We start from the raw sequence: 13779 nt of genomic DNA, 5'->3' as shown, positions 1-13779 counted from the left end.
ATCTTTATTGAAAAGCGTAGGAGTCGTCTCAGAATGGGAGCCGCGCAAACAGTAGAGATGTTAGACAATGATATGCTGCTAATGGAGGCGCCGATCAGATCGGCTCGTCGTATTATGCATACTAAGTACGGTACTTATGCGATAAGGTATTGTGATGTATGGTTTAAAATGATGATGAAGAGTGATAGACCGTTTCCCAGAATTGGTAGTTTTGATAAAAATGTGTTAGATAATGTCCGGGATCATATCAGTCTGATGCGCTCCCGAGAGAAAAAGGTTAAATATTTTGAATGTTTAAAACTGTGGCAGCATGAGGGGGATGCGTGGCTTAAAAATGTGCAAACGACGCAAACTACATCCATGATGCTGAATTGCAATACGGATGAGCCGCAAAATGGCGCGCCCGTGCGGCAAGGTAGCGTTGTGGGGAGCATTGCCAGCAGTTCACGCTCACCTCCCCCACCTTATGTGGATGGAGGTGCAAGTACAGTTACAAAAAATACCCATAAAAATGTAACAAGCAACTTGTACCCTCTCTTAAGCAACTATAAAGAAAATGCTCATGCCGTGCAGATGATAGACGCTGCATCACCACAATCACGAGTGGTGCCGCCATCTCCATCGGTAACAGCAAGGGAAGTGTTAATGCCCTCAGCACCCGTAGAGGAAGTTGTTCATACCATACGTAGCAGCAGCAGACTAAACCCCCAGCCAGATAATCAGATCAAAGGTAGCAGCGCTACCGGTCTGCATCCCATTCGGACAATAACTGTTCCAAATGGAAATGCAGATGCAAATGGTATAGTGCCCACGAGGGAAGTAGTAATGCATTGTCCTTGGACAAGAGCGGAACTAAATTCCATCATAAATGATTTCCCCGATCCCAAAAAGGAATTAGCCAAATGTCAAAGATTTTTGAGAAATTTGGGTATTTCACATGAAACCACTAATAAAGATTAGCATGTGGTGTTAAGGGCCTGTCTACCACGCAATACCAACGTGACAAAATTTATCACGGATTGTGTATTGGATGGTAACGTTCCCTTAACAGACCAAGTAAACCAAGGTAACATTTCCCGCATTGTAACTCAATTGGGTATATATTTTCCGGTAGTAGTTAACTGGAACAAAATTTTCACCATTAAGCAAAAGGAGAGTGAATCTGCAGAAGATTATTGCGACCGGGCTCTGCAGGCTATCACCCAGTACACTGGGTTAGAAGATATTAAAGATAGCACTCACCACAGGGGAATGATAGTCACGGTACCCATGGACGGTCTGAAAGAGAATTTAAAGACTCGGGTTCAGATCTCACAACCTGGCTGGCAGGGACTCACAATAGATACCCTCATAGAAACCGCCATCGAACATGATAAAAACATCTCCTAGAAGAGAGAAGCCCAGTGCGAAAAACTAATGGCTGTCAGTATACAAGCTCTGGAGGGAATGACAGTAACATCTCAGCCAACAGACACACTTGCACACACACTCACTTCTGAACAAGTATGTTCTCTCACTAACCCCACGAAACAACAAACACAACTCTATCCCACTAACCCGATGCAACCACAGGTCCCATACTACCCACCAACTTCTTAACCCCACAATACCCTTACCCTCCCTATCCTTACACATATCCACCACCATTACCCTCTGCGCAAACCTCACAACACCCCATGTCTTCACCCGATACACGAACATGTTTTAACTGTAAACAAGCAGGACACTTAAGTAGAAACTGTACAGTAAAAAGAGTAGGGACCCCACATCAGGGAAGACCTGGATATCCCCATAGGGGATATGCACAGAGGCCAGCAAATGTTCAGCAGGCACCAGCTCCAATTGTAGCCGTAAATGCTTTATTGGAGAATGGTAGCCAACGCTAAGGGTCAGGTCATACCTGTAGTCTACAGATAGTCAGGTTAACGGGAAGTACTAGGGAAGAACCGGTCATGATGGTTGATATAGCTGGTACTGAATATCCTTTTCTTGTAGACACAGGGGCGACCAGGTCAGTGATAAAATCTACCGTTAATTTACAGGTGACCAACGAGACAGTACCAACAATGGGGGTAACAAGTAAAGTGGAACATTATCCTTTAACAAAGTCCACAGAGGTTACTATTGGGCCGTTGCATACCAGGCATTCTTTTCTCCTGGCTGCTGCAGCTCCTACTAACCTTCTGGGTAGAGACTTGTTATGCAAGATGGGATGTGTCATATATTGCACCCCTGATGGTGTATTTTTAGACATCCCAGAGAGAGTGGCACACGAGGTGCGGGATATGTTGGACACTCCCCAAAGGATAATGTATCACTCTACAAGTTTAAATGAAAATCCATCTTAGATAAATGAAATGTTGTCCCTAATTCCAGACTCCCTTTGGACTAAAGATGGACAGGACACTGGATTAATGGCAAACATAAGCCCAGTAATGGTAAATTTAAAAAGCGGAAGGCAAGCTCCAAAAATTCCCCAGTACCCACTAAAACAGGAGGTAGAATTAGTGTTTTTTGCAATAATTGAGCGATTATTGCAACAGGGCATTTTAGTTTGTACAGCTAGTGTAGCCAACAGTCCCATCTTCCCGGTGAAGAAGAGTGGTGGGAGGGGTTATAGGCTGGTACAAGACCTTAGAGGTGTTAATAAGGTAGTAGAGAGCCAATTCCCTGTAGTGCCAAATCCAGCTGTCATTTTGATGCAGATCCCACCAAATGCAACCCATTTCACTGTCATTGACCTCTGTTCTGCTTTCTTCTCTGTGCCTCTCCATCCTGACTGCCAGTATCTATTCGCATTTACATAGAGGTTTACAATACACATGGACACGGGTACCCCAAGGTTTCATAGACAGCCCCAGTATCTTCTCCCAGGCATTGCACGACTGTTTACAATCTTTTCAACCTGCCAATGGATCTGTTCTAATTCAATATGTGGATGATTTATTGCTATGTTCTGACTCGTTTATGTCATGTTTGAATGATACTAAACTTTTGTTACTTCATATCTCGCATACAGGACACAAGGTGGCTAAAGACAAACTACAGCCGTGCCAATCCAGAGTAAAATATTTGGGACACTGCTTAATCCAGGGGTTACGACATCTCACAACAGATAGAAACCAGGCCATACAAAACATGACACTGCCGCAGAATCAACAGCAAATTTGTACCTTCTTGGGAATGTGTGGATACTGTAGAATGTGGATACTAGGTTTTTCTATTTTGGCCTTACCTTTACAGGAATTAGTCTCTTCCTCAAAGCCCGATCGTGTCATACACACAGAGGAATCAGAACAGGCTTTCCTTAATCTTAAGGATAGTCTGACAAGAGCTCCTGCATTGGGAATACCTGATTATGAAAAACCTTTTGATTTGTATTGTACGGAAGCCGATGGTTGTGCTGCAGGTGTCCTTACACAAAAACATGGTGATGCCAGTAGGCCCGTAGCATACTACAGTGCCCAATTGGACACTGTGGCAAGATCACTCCCCACCTGTTTGAGAAGTGTAGCAGCTACCGCTCTATTGGTGAGTAAAAGTGAGGACGTAGTATTGGGCCATGATATGATTGTCTACAATCCCCATGCTGTATCTGCTCTGTTGAACTCAGCTCAAACCAGACACGTCTCCTCGGCTAGGTTCACCAAATGGTAACTAGCTCTAATCGCTCCTGCAAATATTACTGTTAAACGTTGCAGTACGCTGAATCCAGCAACATACCTACCATATGTACATGATGTACAAAGGGTGGAAGGAGAGGAGTTGCTGGCGGGAGGTGAGTTCGGCAGACATAATGATACGCACGATTGTATGACATATCTGAATCAGACCTTTACTGCTAGACCTGACATACATGAAACACCTTTAGAGAATGTGGATGTGACCTTTTATACGGATGGGAGTTGTCATAGACAAACAGACACAGGTGAATTATGTACAGGTTATGCTGTTGTAAATGACACAGACATCATAGAAGCTAAACCTCTTGGTCCTCCTCACTCAGCCCAGGTAGCAGAGTGAGTAGCACTAACTAGAGCGTGTGAATTAGCAGCAGGTAAATCTGCTAACATTTACACTGACTCGAGGTACGCGTTTGGGGTGGTGGACGATTTCGGGGCTCTATGGTGTCTGAGAAATTTTATGACAGCAGCAGGCACACCAGTTGCACATTCCCGACACATAAAACATCTTTTAGAAGCAATCCAACTGCCCAAAGTGGTGGCAGTAATTAAATGCAAAGCCCATACATGTGAGGATGACCCGCTGTCACTGGGCAACAACAGAGCTGATGAAGCTGCAAAATGGGCAGCAGGGTTAAAAATGTTTTCTCCAACTGAAACAATTATGTCATTCCAAACAATTGATATGCTGAAATTAATTGAGATGCAAAATTTGTGTTCAATTCAGGAAAAATCCATTTGGAAGTCCAAGGGATGTGGGCAAGAGTCCTCTGGGCTCTGGAGGGACGGACATGGTAAGCCAGTAGCCCCCAAGGCATATTACCCCAGCCTGGCTGAGGCAGCACACGGTCTGACTCATCTGGGTAAACAGGGTATGTGCAAGTTGGTGAGGGCATACTGGTGCGCACCAGGTTTTTCTTCACAAGCAGAAAAGATAGCAATGTCCTGTCTGACCTGCTTGAGAAAGAACATAGGGAAAGCGATCCCTACCGAACCGTCCCACATTCCACCGACTGATGGACCTTTCCAGGTGATACAAATTGATTTCATCCAATTACCACCCTGCAGGAACCTTAAGTATGTCTTAGTGTGCACAGATGTATTTTCTAACTGGGTTGAGGCCTACCCAGCGGCCGCTAATACTGCTGCGTTTACTGCCAAGAAAATAGTTCAGGAATTTGTATGCAGGTACGGTATCCCTAAAATCATCGAGAGTGATAGGGGTACTCATTTCACAGGTGATGTTTTTCAAAATGTGTAAGCTGATGGGTATTAATAGCCGACTTCATACCCCCTACCGACCGCAAGCCAGTGCCAAGGTAGAGAGGATGAATGGGACTATTAAAAATAAGTTAAGTAAAATCATGGCAGACACTGGACTAGGCTGGCCAGAAGCGTTACCTTTGGTCCTACATAGCATAAGGACCACTCCTAGACCTCCTCTGAATCTGTCCCCATTTGAAATATTGTTCGGTAGATAACCTCATTTGATTATAAGTCCATAGGAAGACCTGAAGGGTAACAACGAGGTAACTGTAAAGTATCTTATATCAATGAGTAAGCAGTTAAAGCAACAGCAGCAGAAACTGAAATTGTTGTCTAATGATATGCCTGAAACGAACTGTCATGATGTTGAACCAGGAGAATATGTAATGATCAGAAATTTTCAGGTTGTTTGACTGATAGGTGGGAAGGTCCGTACCAGGTGCTGCTGACGAGTACTACATCTTTGAAGGTGGCCGAGAGAGATACCTGGGTCCATTCCACTCACTACAAAAAGGTCAATCAACCATTGGAGAAACAAGTCGGAGACAAGGCTGATAGTGTGGACCTGTCGCTCGTGAGCTTGTTCCGGGAGGATTGAACAGGTTGTAGTGAGATACCTGAACAAAAAAAAAAGAAATCTGCAGGTCTTGTGACAATGGATGGGCCTGCTGTGTTCATTTTCATATTCTCTTTTAGAGTGTTCACCATCTTGGTCGGTTCGGGAGTATCCAGTTTCTGTGATGGGAGCCTGATCGAGGAAATGGGAGCTGATGGCAGTGCTGATGGGAGTGGAGTCAGGAGGAGTGCAATGCCAATCAGGGGAGTGTCTGACCAACCTTAGTACTGTTATTGGTAAGAGAGCTATCATTCCGGATACTCGGTGAAAGTGTGGAGGGTTATCGTCTGAAGATTCCTGTATTTGTGAGCTTTGTGGGTCCCTAGTTGATGAGAACTGTATCCAACGGTGCCAACCTAAATATAGCCTGTACTGGGGTGGGTATCCTTTAGAGGATTATCATAGCATGGTAGGCAAAGTGTTCAATCAAACTGATTGCTGGGTGTGTTCACATGTGCCACAGGGACAGCATAACATAGGGTTGGTGCCATTTCCGCTAAATACCACGGAAATTTTAGAATTACAAAAAGGGAAAACCTTGGATGGAAAATTTCTCTCATCCAAACCACCTCTTTCAAACTCCATCAATTTCAAGTAGATAGATCACTTTTGTGCTTAAACATAACCAACACCAATAGACCAGGGAGTTGGGAAGTGACGGGGAATAATCAGACGATGACCTTGCGCCTAAATTGTGTCTGGATCAATTGCATGTAACTGTCTGAACTTTTACTTGAATAATACTTGTGCTTTGGAACCACAGATTCCAGGTCTAAGTCTTTATTTACTGTATGACTGCGTATGCAAATTAGCGTTATCCATAGAAGGTATAGGCAGGATGTTAGAAGGTATAGGCAGGATATTAGAAGGTATAGGAAGGTGTGTATAGAGGTTCTGGTCCAGTATCGTTAGACCATCCCTACAAGCACCTGTGGTATGTCATTATAGCTGATTTGAGCAACTATCACATTTTTTGTTTGCAGTTTGGAGAGGTATGAAGGGATTCAGCATTAGAAGGAGGTGCTGATCCTTATAGTGCCATGTGGAGATTTTTTGGGGTACCTCCAAGGTAAGTTAGCTCTCAGCTCATACATGTGCTGTTATCATGCAGTACACTAATTTGTAATTATATGACCCAGAGTGGGTGCTACTATTATGTAGCAATAATTATTCTGGAGTGAGCGTTTGGGAGTGGGGCCCCCGGGGTTGTTCTGGCTGGACCTTTCTCATGGCATCACCACTTAATTCACATAGAATATTTTTAACACTTCTCTATTTGTTTGTATATTATTTATGTCATTTTAATTCTGTCACACTTCATTAACACTTATTGATTTATCCTTACACATCTATCCTTTACACTTCACTATCACCTTTTTTCCCCTTTTCGTGTGATGCCCTGGGATGGTCCTTGGCTATAATTTTGTGGGGTGCCTTGCTTTTTCGGATGTGAACACCTTAATGTTAGGGACGCCAGTATAGAGGAGCCTTGACGATTGGCCTGGTGCTTATTCATATATTTGCAAATGTATGTAACTAATACCTCTGAATCTCTATTATTATGTAGGATTTAAGTATTTTTTATTTTGCTACAGTGTGCTGGAGTGAAAATCCCTTTTTTCTGTGCTCAGTGTAAACCCCGCCCTTTACAAGCACCTTTGGTATGTCCTTATAGCTGATTTGAGCAACTACCATATTTTTTGTTTGCGATTCTGTGAATAGACATGGAAAACATGCACTGTTAGTGTGTCCCAAGGGCTGGATTTGAGAAGCACTGCCCTAGACTATTAGATTCTATTAAATCTAACTTGGCTAAATGGAACACCCATAATATCTCCTGTTTAGGTCGAAAAGCGCCCAATAAAGTGAACACCCTCCCCAATTTGACAAACTTATCCCCATTCACATATCTTTCAGTACCCCGAACAACTCCAACAGTCAGTGTTGAAATTTATTTGGGTGGATTTTATTTAACCATTCAAGAGACTGTAGCCTTGGTGTCCCAAACTTTACAAATATTATCATGCTACACATATGGTGGAAATAATACTGGAACAATGTCCAGGATCTTATTAATACCATAACAGATAACAGACTCACAAACATATGTGCTCCTTCCCAGACCAGACCTGGGCACCCTTAGACAAGCATATACTGAATGCAACTATGTGCCAGATAGCTTAAAGAGGGTCTATAATCATTTATAGCATTTCATTTAAAACATAAGATTCATCAGTATTTATGAGAAAAAGCCATTTTCCTTTACACAGATATCATGAGATTGAACCAGCAGCTGATATAGAGGAACAGCTGACAGCTCCCAAAATAGGATACTGAGGGCCTGATTCAGAGCCGTTCGCTATTTGCGGTCGTTCGTTCAAAAACAAGGGGTGGCTATTCAAATGATCCGTTCGCAAATTGCAGTCTGTTCACACCTCTAAGTCTGAACGAGCGAGCAAAACATACGCTCGTTTATTTGTTAAAAACGCCCCCTGGCCGCTCACACCATACGTCATGTCCGCTATTTATTAGATTAATCGAGTACATCGACCAGCGTATGAACTGCTCGCTATTCTTGTGGTTGGTTTTTGCTACCACAATCTTGCGAGCAGTTCTGGCTATAAAATAACCCAGTGACGTGGTCAATGACGCTGCTGTATTAATTATGCACACCCATAAAACGCCCGTTTTGACCTTTAAGCACGCCTGCGTTCGGATCTCCACTCCCCATTTTCAAGCACCTTCCCCTGTTACCACCCACATACTCCTCATTCTGTCACTCAAAATAGCAGGCATTCGCTATATTGCGAGCACATGAATTTCGGCCGCACTGACTGGTTCGCGCATGCGTATAATGATCCGTACGCATGCGCAGATGTGCGAACATCGCTCGGAACGAGCGTACTGCCGCTAGCGAGTGGCTCTGAATGAGGGCCTAAGTTTGGATTTCAAGGAGACAAGACAAAGTGAAGATCCTCTGACACATCCTATGTACTTGTTAACCAATCATATGTATACTTTTCTGTTAAACCATTTTTGGCAAATGCTTGTAACAGCAGTTTTCTTGAAGTGATAAAAAGGAAGCTCAAAGAGGATGTACCTCTGAGAGCTGAGCTGAATTCGTCACAGTGTGTGCTGAGTTTTTCTTATTTCCCCAGCCGGCTGGAAAATTAATAAAACCTGTTTCTCATACCGTGATCCAGGGGTAGGAAGCCTTATCACCCCAACATTTCCTGGGGGACTGATCTGGGATCCCCAACTGCCTGCCCAGTACTGACCAATAACCATCAAAACATTTGGAATCGCAGAAGCAAATCCCGATTGGTGAGTATTGAAAACAAATGCGCATTTGCACTTTTCAATGCTCTCTTCTGCACTTCCTAATTAGTATTGTGGGGTTCAGTATGGATGGGCTAATAGGGGATCTATGAATATCTTGACAAACCTGCTCTTTTAAAGTATAAGTTGTCTTGTCTTGAAGATGAGTGAAAGGAGTATGATTGTATGTGTGCTAACTATGAGCAGTGTATAAAGGAACCAGATCTTTAAATAATCAACCAAAGACTGCACTTCTCATTTGCAACTAAAGGCTTGTCCTGTCTTTTGAGAAGTGTGACCCCAGGGTTGAGACATTCACTAATCTCCTTGCTCTCATAGTAGCTGCAAAAAGTGACACCTAGTGCCTAAACAAGGCAAAAGTGTTTAGGGGTGCAGAGAAATGTACCCATTGAGTCGGGATAGTGGCCTTCACGTTTCCTCGATGGTACCCCTAGGGGCGCCTGGGGCTGAAGGGTTGTACATGTTATTCATCTGTGTAGCATGCCAGAAGGGTTAGAACAGTGGGTCATAATCTGTGGAAGTGTTATAGTGACATTGGGAATACTGTATTGTCTCTGGAAATTAAGAACATGGATAACAGGTCTCCACAGTCTGATATATGAACCACATATAACTAAAGTGTGAGGGGTGTAGTTGTGTAGTAATATTACAGAAAACCTGATCATTTATAAGTCCTGATCTAATAGTTGTAATAAATAAGAGGATCCCTTTGGTATATACTTGCCTCATATGGTGTCAACACATTTGGCTACCAGGATAGAGGAGGACTGGGCTGGACTAATAAATTAGCTACCCAGTAATTTGTGCAGGGATAGTTCAGTAGTAGTCTGTCCAGTTATTAGGAGGTTGCCAGCTGATAGGCATTTGAAGCTGATAAGACAGGTATTGTTGTATGGTTACCCAGTAGGAACGCAGAATTAAGGAATACTGTAAGTAACAAGTGTTCTTTTGAATAAAATAAAGATTCCTCAGAGGATTCAGGAAAAACTAGGAGCAGTAACCCATAATAGGGGCTCAGCGCAGTACAGACATGGTAAAAGAATTACCATGTGCTCCTGCAGATCTAGTCAAATCCAGGGAGGGGAAAAGTGCACATAAAGATATTCAAAAGATACTACAGAAAGCAGGAATGTCCAGTGTGGGTTCCCTAGATTCTGTAAGATGGGAAACCTTTGCAAAAGAAAACAAGGCTTGGATAGAGTGTAAGAAAGTAGGCAAGCAAGTACAGGCTTGGTTAAAGGTAGCCAAAGAAATACATAAAAAACAGGAGGTAACATAAGACACTGAGTTTATGGAAGATTGTGGTCCAAATACTGTGAGGCCTGTCCCAGTGACCTCTATTGTAAATCAACAGGCATCACTAACAGCTCCTGATTTAAGCCCAAAGTACCCAAGTTTGGCTCCACTTAGCACACCAGTAAGGGGTGGCAGGAAATGCCCAGTATGTGGTAAATGTGTACCTAATGCTAACACTAATTGCCCATTTTGTGGGAATCAAGTGCCCTGGCCAGGGGAACCCTGTGATCAACAAGGCTTAACCAGATCACCTCATTATCCATCACCTCCACACTTATTACCAGTTACAAAACCAGCTCCTCCACTGCCTTATGCAGGAGGAAATTTCAGCCCTATTCCCATACAAGGGTGGTCACCTTAATGCCTTGGATGGTTAATAAAATCAGATAATTCCTGGAACAGGACTAACAGGACATACTGTATCCTAACATGTTAGTAAGCCCATAAAAGTTGCAGTGGGGTCAGAATAAATGAAAGTCCCTGTAGAATTCCTGACCTCCACATCCTGTACAGTTAATAAAAATTGCAATTACACAAGCACCAGCACTAGTATTACCCAGATATGACAGACCTTTTATGCTATTCTGTCATGAAACACAAGGACATGCTCAAGGGGTATTAGTGCAGGAACATGGTGGTAAACAAAGGCCCCTGGCATATTATTCATTGCAGCCTGATAGTATAATCAAAGGCGCACCCTCTTGTAGTAGCAGCTGCAGCTATGCTTAAACACAAGGCAGCAGATTTAGTGCTGGACCACTCATTGATAATACAGGTTCCCCACTCAGTAACAGAAATATTTAACCAGGCCAGAACTAAGCATCTGTCTGCAGCCAGGTTAAACCAAGTATGAGGTAGCCCTACTAAGCCCAACCAATGGAACCATTAAGAGGTGCACAGTGTTGAATCCTTCTACATTGCTTCCAACGCAGGATTCAAAAGAGGGGAATAGTGAGGGAAGCATACATACACCTGCTGACAACATGCCATGTAATGGCAAAAAGGAACACAACAATGAGGATTATGTGAGGGATAATGTACTGCAAATACAGTCAGATAAAAATACAAATCAAAAGTTTTCTGACTATGATTGTCTTGAACTTCTGAAAATGGAAATGAAGGAACTAGAGAATGTGACAGATGTTCCCTTATCTAATCCAGACTGGGAATTGTTTGTAGATGGCTCTAGATATTATCATGAAGGGTCCCCAAGAACAGGGTATGCAGTCACCACAATAGATGAGGTATTGATTCAGCAACCACTCCCACCTTCCTGCTCCGCACAGGAAGCAGAGTTGAGGGCACTCGCTGAGGCATGTATAATGGCTGAAAATCAGACAGCAAACATTTACACTGACTCCAGGTACACCTGGGGTGTGGCTCATGATTTCAGGCCTATTTGGAAGAGTAGAGATTTTATGGGCTCGGATGGTAAACACATTAAGCAGGCTGAGCTCATTAGATCGTTGTTTGCAGCCTTACAGCTTCCAAGTAGAGTAGCCATTTTAAAGGTGCAAGCACACACCAAGGAGAAAACAGCTGAGGCCAAGGGGAATGCCAAAGCAGATGCTGTGGCTAAGCAAGCTGCCCAGTTACCTATCCCAACACTCTATGGTATAGCAACAGCCACAACGAAAGACCCCATGGACATACAAGCATTACAACAGTTTCAAGAACAAGCCACAGAAGGCGAAACGAGAGGCTGGGAAAAAGAGGGAGCCACCTGTGTTAATATGCATTGGGCAAAAGCCACCAGGTGGTGCCTCCCAAGGGCTCTATATCCCCTGATGACCCAGCTGGCCCACGGTCCAGTGCATAATTCAAAGGAGGTCATGGTAATCATGGTGCTCCGGCACTGGATAGCACCAGGCTTTAATGCAGCAGCTACAGCGTACGTAGCATCATGCCAGGTGTGTGGGAAACACAATCCAGGACAGACAGTAAAAGTACCACAGAGGCATACACCAAAGCCATTATACCCGTTTCAGACACTGCAGATAGACTATATTCAGTTGCCTAAGGTGTGGACATATGTGTACACCCTCGTCTGCACAGGCCTCTTCTCTAATTGGCCAGTGGGCATGTAGAGACTAAATGGTACCCTCAAACTAAAGATACAAAAGATGATGGCACAGACAGGCAAGACATGGGTGGACTGTCTGGCCATAGCTTTATATTCAGTAAGAACCACCCCCAGTAAGAAACATAAGTTGTCACCTTATGAAATACTATTCTTAGAACCTCCTAAGACAGGGTGTTATTTCCCCCAACAGTTGCAGCACAATCATGCAGATTTAACAGACTGTGTAGCTACTCTTTGTAATCCAGAGAATAACATCCATTCTTTAGTTTTCTCCTCCGTTCCAGACCCAGAAGCGGTACCTGGTGTACATTCACTGGAACCGGGTGATTGGATATACATTAAAGACACATCAGAAAGTCTCTGAAGCCAAGATTTGATGGTCCATATCAGGTTTTGTTGACCACACCAACTTCAGTGAAAATTGGAGGAAAGAGCACGTGGATACACGCCTCACATTGCAGGAAGTTGACGGTCAAGATTGAACCACCATCATGAATCCTTTTTGTGTGATAATGTTGGCTGTACTTAGTCTAAGGGTGTGGCACACACAGGAGACAGCAGGAGGACAAATAGAGTACTCTAGGGTAGTCTATGGTAACCAGACTTACCAATTACACAGATTTAATGTAATCTGGTTAGGAGGTTCAATATATATAAAAACTTTGGGACAATATAATATAAGGCATCTCTACTGGGCACCAAGGGAGCATGATAATATTACTATCAAAAGTGGAATAAAAATTAAGTGATGTACTGATAAGTTTACGGGCTATAAAGGATTTAAGAAAACGTGGGCACAGGGTATTCAATGTGTCAATAGTACGGACCCTGGTATACCCATAGGAAGCCCAACAACTATAGAAAGAGGTGTAGTGCTAGTTTGCACTAATGCCATGCAATTACTATAATTCAGTAATGATGACAAGGATGTACATCCTAAAGAGCAAGCCCACTATAAGGAATGACTCACTAGTTAAAGTTCCCTCCACTTGTGTAAATGTGGGTACCCAAAGTCAAACCACTACATTAAGATTTAATATTTCTTTCCCCCCAGACCCAAAATGCTATAGCAGACAAAAGAGAGAATGGTATGATACATTACTAGGAGCATCAGGTACAGGTATAGGGTTACTTAGTAGTATAGATATAGAAACTTTAGCCAGCAAAATGAGTAATGCAGGATAAGATATGAGAAGATTAGTTACAATGCAAGCTACATGGATGCCTACAGTATTTACCCATTTCAAGCCAGTATATCTTGGGATAATTAATATTTACAGGTGTTCAATAGCACATTGTTTAACACACTTTACCTGTCAACAAATGTTTCTAAAGTATTCTGCCCATCATGCACAAGTGCAGACAGTTGTAGAAGCAGAGAAATTGGTGGAAGTAGCCACACAATGAAAAGACAATTTACAGCACCATTGGTGGGATGTGTTCACAGGTAACTCACCTTCAGTCAAAAGGATGGTTTAGTGGTCTCATTTTGATCA

General features: G+C 43.1%; 1 pseudogene; it reads left to right on the top strand.

Annotated features, from left to right (window-relative positions):
• The first annotated feature begins 11183 nt into the window (after positions 1-11183).
• LOC148535338 (uncharacterized) lies at positions 11184-12220 on the top strand (annotated as a pseudogene).
• The last annotated feature ends 1559 nt before the right edge of the window (positions 12221-13779 follow it).

The sequence above is a fragment of the Taudactylus pleione genome, unplaced genomic scaffold (genome assembly GCF_031769625.1).
Source record: "Taudactylus pleione unplaced genomic scaffold, aTauple2 ptg000053l, whole genome shotgun sequence".
NCBI classification, from domain to species: Eukaryota; Metazoa; Chordata; class Amphibia; order Anura; family Myobatrachidae; genus Taudactylus; species Taudactylus pleione.
This window is presented reverse-complemented; position numbering and strand designations above follow the sequence as displayed.